This window comes from Onychostoma macrolepis, chromosome 03 (assembly GCF_012432095.1).
Source record: "Onychostoma macrolepis isolate SWU-2019 chromosome 03, ASM1243209v1, whole genome shotgun sequence".
NCBI classification, from domain to species: domain Eukaryota; kingdom Metazoa; phylum Chordata; class Actinopteri; order Cypriniformes; family Cyprinidae; genus Onychostoma; species Onychostoma macrolepis.
The window spans coordinates 52588552-52602103 of NC_081157.1; the positions used below are offsets into that span (position 1 = coordinate 52588552).

Consider the following 13552-nt stretch of genomic DNA (forward strand, 5'->3'; position numbering starts at 1 on the left):
GCCAGACCTGAATTTAAATTGTATTTATTTAGAGAGGTATATTATGTCCCACTTCACACTTCTCTTTCGTCTGTGTGTGAGGAGCAGCGCAAATCCGTGAGTGAATGTTCTGAAGTGAAATAAACGGAATGTCAATCGGGACACAGTTCATGCACGGAGCTCTCTTCTAACGAGCTGGTCATCTGAACCGAGTGTGTTAACTAAGCGAGACATGCAGAATATGCAGAGCGGGGGGCGCGAGGACTGTAACTGGGAACAGCGCTGGGCTACATCATGTGTCATTCACTGGTGAGAAAACTTTACAGCACAGTACTACAATACCAGGAAGGAAGATCAGGTTGTTGATGTTCGTCTGCCATTCTGGCTCTGTCTGCAATAGTGTGCGTGAACGCGCTGATGACGTATCCTGTCTGCGCTAACAGGGTGCGCAGAGGTATGCAAATACATGCGTTGACAGGCAGGTAGGAAAGATAAACATTTCTTGGTCCTACACCTTCCACAGAATATATAAATACAGATAAATACATTTAGACCACTTAACTTAATAATTGCTATCAGGATGTGAGGAGACTTTCAACCAGAATAACAAAAAATGTTTCTGAAGACAATCACCTATGGCACCTTTAATGTTTCAGATCGTCAAACAAATTTAAATATGAATCAAATATAACACAAGTAAACACAACATGCAGTTTTTAAATGAAGTTTTTTATTATGAAGGGAAAACAAAATCCAAACCCACATGGCCCTGTGTGAAAAAGTGCTTGCCCCCTAAACCTAATAACTGGTTGGACCACCCTTTGCAGCAATGAGTCTGTTACAGCGCTGTGGAGGAATTTTGGCCCACTCATCTTTGCAGAATTGTTGTGATTCAGCCACATTAGAGGGTTTTCGAGCATGAACCGCCTTTTTAAGGTCATGCCACAGCATCTCAATAGGATTCAGGTCAGGACTTTGACTAGGCCACTCCAAAGTCTTCATTTTGTTTTTCTTCAGCCATTCAGAGGTGGACTTGCTGGTGTGTTTTGGATCATTGTCCTGCTGCAGAACCCAAATTCGCTTCAGCTTGAGGTCATGAACAGATGGCCAGACATTTTCCTTCAGGATTTTTTGGTAGACAGTAGAATTCATGGTTCCATTTATCACAGCAAGTCTTCCAGGTCCTGAAGCAGCAAAGCAGCCCCAGACCATCACATTACCACCACCATATTTTACTGTTGGTATGATGTTCCTTTTCTGAAATGCTGTGTTACTTTTACGCCAGATGTAATGGGACACACACCTTCCAAAAAGTTCAACTTTTGTCTCGTCAGTCCACAGAGTATTTTCCCAAAAGTCTTGGGGATCATCAAGATGTTTTCTGGCAAAATTGAGACGAGTCTCTTTCTTATGGTGGAGTCATGAACACTGACCTTAACTGAGGCAAGCACTTTTTCACACAGGGCCATGTGGGTTTGGATTTTATTTTCCCTGCATGTTGTGTTTACTTGTGTTATCTTTGATTAATATTTAAATTTGTTTGATGATCTGAAAATTAAAGTGTGACAAACATGCAAAGAAAATAAAAAATCAGGAAGGGGGCGCAACAATTTTTCACACCACTGTATATGCATACATGCCTCATTAGCGACTGTTTCTATGGGCTGTGATACGTAAGGACCTACGTATATATCTTTGAGTTAAAAATCTTTGATTGTGTTCTACTGAAGAAACAAAGTTACCTACATCTTGGATGCCCTGGGGATAAGCAGATAAACATCACATTTTCATTTTTGGGTGAACTATCCCTTTAAGCATTGAGAATAATTGCTGTTATAACTAGATTTCATTACCTTTCCACTGCCTCAGCTCTCTCTCTGTGTTCATACTGAATTGGCACTAGTATTGTAAATCTTCCTTTAGCTCTTTGATTTCATTTAACTCTCTCCATGACTGAGGATTTGGTACACTTGATTTCTCCAGCACTCCCACAGGTCTTAGTTCCTGAAATACAATAGCAGTTATGTATTCAAAACTATGAAGATAATAGTTAATAAAAGATCAAATAAAGTAGACTACTGCTTACCATTACTTGAGTGCATGCTTCACCAGAGTCATCATCCTCTGTTGAATTATATTTTTGGGCTTCTTTTTTTAGTTGTTACTAGTGCATTTTCCTGAAAAGAGCAATCACACACTAAAAAATGCCCATTTCCACACATTAATGTCACACTACTGAACACAAATGCTGTTGTACAATGCTGTGAAAAAAAAAAAAAAACCCTGATTTATTCTATTTTTGTGTATATACACTGTAAAGTAAAGAAAAATAATGATGCAAACAGAATTCACTTCTGCTGTGAAGTAGCTCTAAACAGTAAAAAGTGTCATTGTTCAGTTGAAATCAGTGTTGACTCAATGACTGTATAAAAATCATCAAATATACAGTAATAATTCCAATCCAGTTGTGCAGAAAACAGTGGTGTCATCATCTATCTCAATTCAGTCCTCATCCAATAGTGTCAGTGGAGTCAGATCAACAATATTGCTGAATATTATGTGTCCCCAAATAAGCACGCCAAAAGTCGACAGTTGCAAGGAACCCAAACTCCATCAGATGACAGAATGGAGAAAAAAAACATTGGGAGAAAGTATAGTTTAGGGATCAGTTCTCCTCTGGCCAACAAATGAACATGGTGCGATTATGATTCAGGCTGCATCACAATTTAGTGTGAAATATACAGGACTGTAGGCCTACAAGTAGCTGGAGTTACGGATCTCATTTAAAGACTATCTTAATGCTTCCTCTGTTGCAAAGAGGGGTACACTGTACGCTGAACACTTTTCAATAATTTTTTCCCCTCATGTCAATTAGGGGTTGACGCTCTCCTAGAAACAAACAAACAAACTAATACACAGTATATTCAGTTCAATTTTGTTCCCGGGTGTCTTAACAAACGCATAGCAGCACCCTAGCAACCACCCCAGGTTCCTTAGCAACCACATAGCAACACCCTAGCATCCACCTTAAGTACTCTATCAACTGCATAGCAACTCCTTAGCAACCACCCCAAGGACCCTAGCAACCGCATAGCAACACCCTAGCAACTACCCCAGGTAACCTAGAAACACCCTAGCAACCACCCCAGCGATCTGTTTTTCTGTGTCTGTTCTTCTGATAGACTGTATTGCCTATAAAACATTCAAACTTTAATCTTTAAAACTATTTTACGTATTTCAAACTACTTCAAACTGAAAACCTTCAAACTTCAAGCTTTTACAACTTTTACTAACTTTCTGTCTAGGCTTTTTCAAGCCAACTTAAAGTTTGTATCCAAACTTTACTATCTAGTTATAAATGATGTACTGATGCTATTGAGAACTGAACTGAGCTGGACAATGACATGACTAATTTCTACAGATCTGCTTATAACAAATTGCTGAGCCATAGCAGAATTAAATACATCTATACACAGGGTTGTCACTGGTTCCTATTTAGAAATCTTTGTTGTCCAGACATGTGGAAATTCATCTTCGGCCCCACAAAAACATATACCGCAAACACACTTGACTTCACAGTCCAATGCAACAGACACACAGAACATACAAGAAAGTCCTGCCCCAAGAATCACAGACACATGAAACACAAGATAAGTATATAGAAATTAGGCCAATAACACTAAAACCTCAAATAGATAATAATAAATAACTCAATAATATTAACAAACAAACAACAGCAATTAATTACATAATATACATAAACCTGATTATATATCATTTATTTAATAAAGTAACAGCAGATGGTATAAAAGGTTTCTTGAAAATATTTCTTGTTGCTATGGGTACCCTGTATCATCTGCCTGAAGGAAGTTTTTCAAATTCATGTTGGAGAGGATGGGTGCAGTCCTGAGCTATTTGTGAGGCTTTCCTCCTGGTCTGGTTTGTATATAGTTCCACCAGCTGCCTCTGGGGGTCTAATATAATCTTACTGGCTATATTAATAATCTTTGTGATCTTACTTTTACTTCTAGCCCCCAGATTCCTATACCAGCAGGTGATGTTATAAGAAATAATGCTTTCCAGCAAACTGGTGTAAACCATCCTCAGGATTCCCTTACTCACATTAAAACTATTTAGTTTCCTCAAAAGAAACAATCTTTGGCTTGCCTTCTTATAAATATAGTCTGTGTGCTCAATAAAATTTAAGCTACAATCTAGGATAATCCCTAGATATTTAAAACTATTTACAATCTCAACATGTCGGCCCCCAATTATGATTGGCGGACATGTAGGTTGCCCTTTCCTAGTACTGACAACAAGTTCCTTGGTTTTAGAAGCATTTAGTGACAGAGCACTCTCCTCACACCATGCCACCAGGCGGTCTATATGCTCAAAGTAGGCCCTTTCTAACTCTCCCCTTCCTCCGACCATAAGACCAACCATAGCCATGTCATCGTCAAAATTGAATTCAAAATTACTTTCACAAATCTGCATTTCATTTATGTACACAGAAAACAATGCAGGTGATAACACACAACCTTGGGGGACTCCAGTGTTCAGAATAACCTCGTCAGACATGTTACCCTGTACAGCGACTCTTTGAGGACGGTCAGTTAAGAAGTCCTTAATCCATAACACAAGGTGCCCATTGGCATCCAGTTTTAATAGCCGATCTAATAAAAAGTCAATCCTGACAGTATTAAAAGCTGAACTAAAATCAATAAATAAAATTCTAGCAAAAGCGCCAGGATGCTGAATATGCTTACTAATCACATGCAGCGGAGTTAACGTAGCATCCTCAGTGCCTCTTTGTGCCTTATAAGCAAACTGCAGTTGGTCAGACAAATGGGTATTTAGCAAATGCCCTAACACAACCCTTTCCATGCATTTACATAGAATGCTGGTGAGGGCAATAGGTCTAAAATCATTAGGTGATACAGGGTTGCAGTTTTTAGGCACAGGGATGATTGTGGTTCTCTTCCAAGAAAGTGGGACAGTGTGTGTGTCAAGCAAGATCTGAAATAGTCAAGTAAAAACACCTTTAAGTTGGTAAACGCACCCTGCTATGGCCCTCCCTCTAAGACCATCTGGGCCAGGTGCTTTATGAGGGTTTACCCTAGCAAGACAACCAGCTATCTCCTCCTCTGTAAGAGTGATGGTATTCCAGACATGGCTGTACACTTGGTCAGCCCTAACTGCATGTGTAGTTTTGTCAAACCTACTGTAAAACTGATTTAATTCGTTTGCAAATGAACCAATATCTGTGAGTAGCCTATGTCGCTTCTGAGTTTCTCTACCCATCATATTGTTTAGACTGCTCCATTCTTTACGAGCATCCCCAGTGACAAACTGTTTCTCCATTTTATCTCTATATTGCTTCCTGGACTGTCTAATAATTGCTCTGAGTTCTCGTCTTTTATCTTTAAAGAGCACCATATTACCTTGAGCAAAAGCAGCCCTTTTCTCACTTAGACATTTCTTCATTTCATGTGAAACCCAAACCTTATTATTAGGGTATATTTTAACAGTTTTTGTTGATACAACATTATTCTCACAGAAAATAATGTAAGATGTTATTGTTTCTGTTAACTCATTTGTGCTTACACAGTTATCAAAGAAAATGTCCCAGTTCGTATCATCAAAGCAGTCTCTCTTTACAGACCTCAAGACCACAGCGTCACTTACAGTAGGCTTTTCTTGTTTGAGTTTAGCTTTGTATATGGGCAGCAGATGAATAACGTTATGGTCTGACTTACCCAGTGGTGGGCGAGGCACTGCCTTATAAGCATTCGGTATGTTACCATAACACTGATCCAGAGTCCGCGAAAGCCGTGTGGGACAGTCTATTTATTGTTGTAGCATTGGTAAATGACTGGAAAGTTCACAGTTATTAAAATCCCCAAGTATGAAGATGGGCTGGTCCACAGAGCGCGAGAGTGCTTTGTTAAAACTCTCACTTATCCTACCAGCGGCTTCCTCGTATTTGGGTCCCGGTATATAAACCAGTATGACGGTAATCTGTCCGAATTCCCTTGGAAGATAGAACGGTCTAAACGATACAGAAAGCAACTCATAGTCGGGGGTGCACTCTTTCTCATGAATGCGCAATTGTGTTGCCCATTTACTGTCCACAAAAATACACATACCTCCACCGATCGATTTGTTTGATTGATGTTTGTCCCGGTCAGCTCTTATTGTGATGTACCCAGGCAGCGCAACTTCAGTCTCGTCTTTAAGCCATGTCTCCGCTAGACAGATTAGGTCACTCATTTTAAAGTCATTCTCGACTTTTACCCTGGCCATCAGTTCATCCATTTTATTATTAAGCGACCGCACATTTGACAGCGTTATCATGGGAAGAGGGAATCGCGCACCTCGTTTCCGAAGCCTGGCCCGAATACCCCCTCTTGCACCCCTTTTCTTCAACTTCTTCGCTTTAAAGTTAGGTTTCCGTGCGATTTCGGGGCAGTCGTGCGTTAATAATTCAAGATCCACATGTCCTGCATGTCTTCGTAGAGACATCAGGTACTCTCTGGAATAGGTCACATCTTGCCTAGGCCCAGACCAGGCGTTGCTGATGGAAAAAAATTAAAATAATGCGTTCAGAATTAGCAATGTCCTAGTTATCTCCATAATCCACAGTGCAGGAAGCTCAACCACACAATCACAAAACAATAACACGTAGCGAGAAAAAACTATAAACAAACAACAATTTGCGTGGAGCTCTGGGTCAGCCGCTGAGCAGCGCCCCGTTTGCACACAGAAAGGATGTTGGATTGAGATGTTGATGTTTTATTAGATTAGTTTTTAAGATTTCATAATATAATTATAATTTGTTTTTATTATAGTAAAAGTGTAGTAAAAACAGCATTAAACCAGTTGTTTTGTCTTTCTATCATAAGCTCCTCGCGCGCAGACTCAGCACTGAAGCGGCGTTTCCTCTCATTTTCTTCTCATCTCAGCGGGTTGAATAAGAGATCCGTCAAGTCATTTTACATCTCTCTAAAATTATAACTTAAGATATATGAGGACATTAGACATTATACTCGCCGCTAAACTGGATGACTCGACTAGTCTCCAACTCGCCTGATGAACTTCTTCCGGAAAGCTTTTCTTCTCTTTTGTCACACTTGTGAATGGTCTCAGAGTGTAATGTTGTTATGTCTTTGTGCTTTAATTGTGATAGTTCACATATGAACGATGTTGTCAAACCAAAACACATTTTATACTTTTATATGCATCCTGCAGTAGACACTATGGAAGAGACGCTGATTTACTGTCTGTTACAAGTAATAATCAGCTGCTCGCTAGACTCGTTGTCAGGAAGATCTCATGTGCGGGCTGTTAATCTATGCGGGTGAAATATTTTTTTTTTTGTATGAATACTTTAGAGGAGGTCTACATTACAAAAAAATAAAAAATAATAATAATACTGATAAAAAATCACTTGCCAAATCTACTGTAACCACAGCACTTATATAAATAAATAAATTCAGGCTTCAGGTGCTTTTCACTTTGCGAATTCGCGATATTGTCACGTTTTACAAGAAAGGTTAATTGTCTGTTTTGTTCACTACACACCTTTCACTTTTTAAGACTAAAACAAAAGATGGATTCATTGCTATTCTTAATTAAAAGCACAACAACAATACAACAGTAAGATACAATGACAAACAAGCTTATTAACAAAAACCAAATAAGACGAGGCGTGGCATACACCACATGCTGTATTATATAGCTTACAGACTAATAAATTACAGAACGTTTAGCAAACACTGAGGAATCACAGTTTCCATATAACTGTAAACTATGATAAAAGTCCTTCAGCATGCACTGAGTAATCTTATTGTAGCGAAAAAAAAAAAAAAATCTGCATTTCATATATTGCGTAACATTTACCAATACAGATTATTCAGGGCTCCAGACCCATTCTTCCCACTGGTCACTCTTTTGTGACTAACTGTCTCAGTTGCACGAGCACACGATTTGGTTGCAATATATATACAGTGGGGCAAAAAAGTATTTAGTCAGCCACCAATTGTGCAAGTTCTCCCACTTAAAAAGATGAGAGAGGCCTGTAATTTTCATCATAGGTATACCTCAACTATGAGAGAAAAAATGAGAAAACAAAATCCAGAAAATCACATTGTAGGATTTTTAAAGAATTAATTGGTAAATTCCTTGGTAAAATAAGTATTTGGTCACCTACAAACAAGCAAGATTTTTGGCTCTCACAGACCTGTAACTTCTTCTTTAAGAGGCTCCTCTGTCCTCCACTCGTTACCTGTATTAATGGCATCTGTTTGAACTCGTTATCAGTATAAAAGACACCTGTCCACAACCTCAAACAGTCCAACTCCAAACTCCACCATGGCCAAGACCAAAGAGCTGTCAAAGGATACCAGAAACACAATTGTAGACCTGCACCAGGCTGGGAAGACTGAATCTGCAATAGGTAAGCAGCTTGGTGTGAAGAAATCAACTGTGGGAGCAATTATTAGAAAATGGAAGACATACAAGACCACTGATAATCTCCCTCGATCTGGGGCTCCACGCAAGATCTCACCTCGTGGGGTCAAAATGATCACAAGAACTGGGAGCAAAAATCCCAGAACCACACGGGGGGACCTAGTGAATGACCTGCAGAGAGCTGGGACCAAAGTAACAAAGGCTACAATCAGTAACACACTGCACCGCCAGGGACTCAAATCCTGCAGTGCCAGATGTGTCCCCTTGCTTAAGCCAGTACATGTCCGGCCCGTCTGAAGTTTGCTAGAGAGCATTTGGATGATCCAGAAGAGGATTGGGAGAATGTCATATGGTCAGATGAAACCAAAATAGAACTTTTTGGTAAAAACTCAACTTGTCGTGTTTGGAGGAGAAAGAATGCTGAGTTGCATCCAAAGAACACCATACCTACTGTGAAGCATGGGGGTGGAAACATCATGCTTTGAGGCTGTTTTTCTGCAAAGGGACCAAGACGACTGATCCGTGTAAACGAAAGAATGAATGGGGCCATGTATCGTGAGATTTTGAGTGAAAACCTCCTTCCATCAGCAAGGGCATTGAAGATGAAACGTGGCTGGGTCTTTCAGCATGACAATGATCCCAAACACACCGCCCGGGCAACGAAAGAGTGGCTTCGTAAGAAGCATTTCAAGGTCCTGGAGTGGCCGAGCCAGTCTCCAGATCTCAACCCCATCAAAAATCTTTGGAGTCCGTGTTGCCCAGCGACAGCCCCAAAACATTACTGCTCTAGAGGAGATCTGCATGGAGGAATGGGCCAAAATACCAGCAACAGTGTGTGAAAACCTTGTGAAGACTTACAGAAAACGTTTGTCCTCTGTCATTGCCAACAAAGGGTATATAACAAAGTATTGAGATGAAATTTTGTTATTGACCAAATACTTATTTTCTACCATAATTTGCAAATAAATTCTTTAAAAATCCTACAATGTAATTTTCTGGATTTTTTTTCTCATTTTGTCTCTCATAGTTGAGGTATACCTATGATGAAAATTACAGGCCTCTCTCATCTTTTTAAGTGGGAGAACTTGCACAATTGGTGGCTGACTAAATACTTTTTTGCCCCACTGTATATATATATATATATACAGGTGCTGGTCATATAATTAGAATATCATCAAAAAGTTGATTTATTTCACTAATTCCATTCAAAAAGTGAAACTTGTATATTATATTCATTCATTACACACAGACTATATTTCAAATGTTTATTTCTTTTAATTTTGATGATTAGAGCTTACAGCTCATGAAAGTCAAAAATCAGTATCTCAAAATGTTAGAATATTACTTAAGACCAATACAAAGAAAGGATTTTTATAAATCTTGGCCAACTGAAAAGTATGAAAATGAAAAGTATGAGCATGTACAGCACTCAATACTTAGTCGGGGCTCCTTTTGCCTGAATTACTGCAGCAATGCGGCGTGGCATGGAGTCGATCAGTCTGTGGCACTGCTCAGGTGTTATGAGAGCCCAGGTTGCTCTGATAGTGGCCTTCAGCTCATCTGCATTGTTGGGTCTGGTGTCTCTCATCTTCCTCTTGACAATACCCCATAGATTCTCTATGGGGTTCAGGTCAGGCGAGTTTGCTGGCCAATCAAGCACAGCAACACTATGGTCATTGAACCAGCTTTTGGTACCTTTGGCACTGTGTGTAGGTGCCAAGTCCTGCTGGAAAATGAAATCAGCATCTCCATAAAGCTTGTCAACAGCAGGAAGCATGAAGTGCTCTAAAATCTCCTGGTAGATGGCTGCTTTGACTGTGGACTTCAGAAAACACAGTGGACCAACACCAGCAGATGACATGGCACCCCAAACCATCACAGACTGTGGAAACTTCACACTGGACTTCAAGCAACATGGATTCTGTGCCTCTCCACTCTTCCTTCAGACTCTGGGACCTTGATTTCCAAATGAAATGTAAAATCTTTCATCTGAAAAGAGGACTTTGGACCACTAAGCAACAGTCCAGTTCTTTTTCTCCACAGCCCAGTTAAGATGCTTCTGACGTTGTCTCTGGTTCAGAAGTGGCTTGGTAGCCCTTTTCCTGAAGACGTCTGAGCGTGGTGACTCTTGATGCACTGACTCCAGCTTCAGTCCACTCCTTGTGAAGCTCTCCCAAGTGTTTGAATCGGCTTTGCTTGACTGTATTCTCAAGCTTGCGGTCATCCCTGTTGCTTGTGCACCTTTTCCTACCCAAATTCTTCCTTCCAGTCAACTTTGCATTTAATATGCTTTGATACAGCACTCTGTAAACAGCACACCTTTCAGTAATGACTCTCTGTGACTTACCCTCTTTGTGGAGGGTGTCAATGTTCGTCTTCTGGATCATTGCCAAGTCAGCAGTCTTCCCCATTATTGTGGTTTCAAAGAACAAGAGATACCCAGAATTTATACTGTAGGGATGGTCATTTATTCAAACTCAAATGTAAATATTCTAATATTTGAGATACTGATTTTTGACTTTCATGAGCTGTAAGCTCTAATCATCAAAATTAAAATAAATAAACATTTGAAATATATCAGTCTGTGTGTAATGAATGAATATAATATACAAGTTTCACTTTTTGAATGGAATTCAAAATCAACTTAAATCAACTTTTTGATGATATTCTAATTATATGACCAGCACCTGTATATATATATATATATATATATATATATATATATATATATATATATATATATATTGCAACCAAATCGTGTGCTCGTGCGACTGAGACAGTTAGTCACAAAAGAGTGACCAGTGGGAAGAATGGGTCTGGAACCCTGAATAATCTGTATTGGTAAATGTTACGCAATATATGAAATGCAGATATTAGAGAATGTTTCAGACTGTTTTATACAGTCTGTGGTTTCGGCCTACAGCTAACAGTCTGTCGGATTCTGGAGTATAGTAAAGTTTTAAATAAAATTATAAATAATAAATACATTATTTTAAATAAATGTAATAAATTAATACAATTATTAGAATTTTACTCACCGGAAAAAAATGCAGACATCTTGGAAGGTCTCTTACTACACTTGACCAGTCGGTAAGCCCCTCCCCTGGGGCTGCCTGGGGTTCTTGTAACACTGATTCCAGGTATCCTGAGAGGACAGGCAATGGAATTTGGAATTTATTTTATTATTCAACATTCACTTTCTGGTTGCCATACTTTCATTAAATGACACTGACATTCATTTTCATCTGCTCAAGCAGAACGTTAATGTCTGTTAATATCTCTGGTTAAAACTAGCTAATGATAAAGTTAGTGTGTCCATGCTTAATCATATCCACCGTATTTATTTTAAAATAATTTCTATATCCCTCCATGGCATATTTAAGTCCTACTTGAATGCTCCTCGACGAGGGGTGGTCCTTCTGTGTCCAAAATTGATCAAAAACATCATGTTTGTCTGAGTGAGCAACAGTAACTAAGGGGGCGGGGCTTACGGTAGGTAAATTAACCGCACAGCAAGCCATTTTATTTGATAATTGTATGAAATAACCCTTAAAAAATAAATAAATAAATAAAATCACAAACACGGCAGAGATGCCAAGTTCAGCAGCTGGAATTAGCTGAGGTGATGTGACGGCTAACAGACAGCAGACAAACAGCTGGTAGAGACAGCAGCAGAAATACACCCATCACTCAAATGGCCACACCCTTAATTATGCAAAACTTTAAGGCTTAATATAATTTAAATGGATTAGTTATAAAAAATTAAAATTAAAATAAAAATCACCCTCCTCACAGTTGTCATGAATGGAAAATGTACCTATTTAGACCAAAACCACTTTTTGCACAGGGCAGTGAACATTTGTTTTCTGCTGTAAAGTTGGTCATTATAACATGGATTGACTCTAGCAGCCAGTCGATGAACTGCAGTTTTAGTCACTTCCGTGGTTTTTGTTTTGTTTTGTTTTTTTGCATTATTGACACACTATTTTCCCATTTGATACTGTAGAGCTGCTTTGACACAATCTGTATTGTTAAAAGCGCTATATAAATAAAGGTGACTTAACTTGACTTGACTTCAAGAGAGAGACTGGTGTTGTGTCAAAGAAATTTTGTGGGGTCTGAGTCAAAATACCCAAATATAATATTATAACCGCAGAGGAATGCAACAACTGCGATATTTGCGTGTTTTCTTTTTTTTTTCTTGTGAGGTTATGCCCTTCTCGTTTTACACTTTGTACTGAATATTAAATAAGTTAGTAATGATAACAATGTGTACCATGCTGATTTGTACAGAGGCACTTAACAAGCCTAAACAGACAGCGAATGAGAGATCGCCTTAGCGCGTGCATCTGTCCTTCAGCTGCATCATGTGTATTTGTGAAAACAGGTTGTCATGTCCAAGGAAAGCCAAATCTCTGTCTGAGCATCGACTGGTCAGCTGAGGCTTTAAAAGTTCAAATGATTTCAACAGCGTGTTTCATGACATCTCTCTTTGAATGAATCAGCATTTCTGAACGTGTGGTTGAATGAACGGTTTAAAGACTCAAAGACAGTCCCTTGCCGCCACAATGAAGCTGCACTGACTGACAGCCCGTCTAGAACACACAACAGAAAAAGTCTCTTGTCCAGTCAGATTCGAGGATCGGCACTAACTGTTATATAACAACAGCCTAACCATTTTGTATAGGCTTTATGGACGGATAAGCTGAGAGTGACTCTTGAAGGAGCAGCATCACATCCTCTTGTACCACTGTTTGAAGACTTTATCTTCCAGAATCTGGCAGTAAGTTTTAGGAGCTCATTTTTATTCCATCTCCTATCCTAAAAAGTCTGTCTTGCAGAGATTGACTAAAATGAGCTCCTAAAACTTACTGCCAGATTCTGGAAGATAAATTCTTCAAACAGTGGTACAAGAGGATGTGATGCTGCTCCTTCAAGAGTCACTCTCAGCTTATCCGTCCATAAAGCCTATACAAAACCAGTCTTCATGTATTTCACAACACTTCAGCATGTTATTCTTATTAAGTGAGGGTTATTTTTTAGCATTTTTTACCCAAGCAAGGTCTCTGAGAACCTCACACATTGCACTTCTGGAGACTCCAGG

General features: G+C 39.2%; 1 protein-coding gene across 4 annotated transcripts in view; it reads right to left on the reverse strand.

The window, feature by feature from the left end:
• Positions 1-13552, reverse strand: part of LOC131536479 (interferon-induced very large GTPase 1-like) — a 43074-nt gene that overhangs the window by 11820 nt on the left and 17702 nt on the right. For 2 of the 4 annotated variants that reach the window (XM_058769433.1, XM_058769431.1), the window contains exons 1-3: positions 11487-13100; positions 2066-2156; positions 1833-1983 (exon numbers count right to left, since the gene is read on the reverse strand). The gene's annotated coding sequence lies outside the window, so the exon portion shown is untranslated. Of the gene's footprint in view, positions 1-1832; positions 2157-11486; positions 13101-13552 lie in introns of those variants that run through there. The other 2 variants (XM_058769430.1, XM_058769432.1) reach the window with 2 other exon arrangements.